Raw genomic sequence first — 1,280 nt, forward strand, 5'->3', positions numbered from 1 at the left:
ACCCCCACCCCCTGGTGGGCTGACCTGGTCACACACAAAATAAATAAATTTAAAAAAGAAAGTAAAATCTGTCTAGAAAGAAAATACCACGAAGGGTTATTTTGCCGGTGACAAATAAAGAGGAAGAGATAGGATATAGGGACCGTAAAGGGGAGTGTGGGCTCAGGGTGTAAAAGAAAGGCAGGGTGTGAAAGGCTACCTGGGCGAGCTCACAGTCGTTCTCCTTTATCCCTCACTGCACTGGCTGCAGATTGAGATACTTCCCTCTTCAACCGGTACCCAGAGGAGTCTTTTGGCAACAAACTCACGGTTTCAGCTGGGGACGTGTGGCCTCCAGACATCTTCAGCATGAACCACGTGTATCTGGATGGGGAAAAGCCAGGCTAAAACCTCATCTACAGAGATCAACCCAGCAGCACAGGGCCGGGGGCCAGCCAAAGAGTCAGACAGAGGCCCTGTCTCCACACTGACTTCCCCAAAGCACTAGGAAAGTAGAAGAGGCAAGACAGAGAGAGGGAAGGGGCCAAGGGGGCAGCAGAGAAGGGAAAGACCTGGAAGTGGAGGGAGGCACAGCTGAGGGAGGCGCCCGCCGCCGCCTTTCCCTCTGCCTCCCAAACTGCCTCACTGTGGATCAGACGCCCTCACCACCCTCACCACCCTCTCAGGCCTCGCCACCTACTCCCCAGAGGAGTCAGACAATGTCCAGGAAGCCCATGTGGGCGACCAGCATCTGTAGTAAAGATAGCTGCAGTCTCCCTGGTGACCAGTAACTAAGGGAAGAGGGGTTGGAGTGAGGGGAGGGGAATGGGGGAAAAAAACAACCAAGGTGTATCATGTACAGGTACAAATTCCCTATGATGAACGTGGTCATTATGTATATCTAAATTATGCTGGTAAATACCATCCCCCCGAAAGATTCTAATTTCATTGTTGCAGGTGAAGTCCAGGCACATTAGCATTTATGTCTCCCCGTGATGCTAATCAGGGGCAGGATTAGGGACTACAACAAAGGTTTAGGTCTCCGATGGCCCCTGCGCCAAATGAGGGCCAGCTCATCTCGAGCTCCCGCATCTCTGTGATGTGCAGGTCAACTATTTTAACTTTAAACAGCTAGCACCCGGGATCAGCAGGTTAATGTAACTGAGAAAGTATGTATGTGTCATACGCAGATTTGGGTTGGCACCATCATAATGTGTGCACCATAATTACTATAGAAATGTTGACCTATGCTGGTGGATTCCCTTATACAAACTGAGGAATTGAGAAGGAAAATAGGAATG

At 50.2% G+C, this 1,280-nt stretch overlaps 1 pseudogene; it reads right to left on the minus strand.

Annotated features, from left to right (window-relative positions):
- Positions 1-209: 209 nt before the first annotated feature.
- Positions 210-1,280, minus strand: part of LOC111812478 — an 8,658-nt pseudogene continuing 7,587 nt past the window's right edge.

This window comes from Octodon degus, unplaced genomic scaffold, assembly GCF_000260255.1.
Source record: "Octodon degus isolate 3935 unplaced genomic scaffold, OctDeg1.0 scaffold00126, whole genome shotgun sequence".
Classification (NCBI taxonomy): domain Eukaryota; kingdom Metazoa; phylum Chordata; class Mammalia; order Rodentia; family Octodontidae; genus Octodon; species Octodon degus.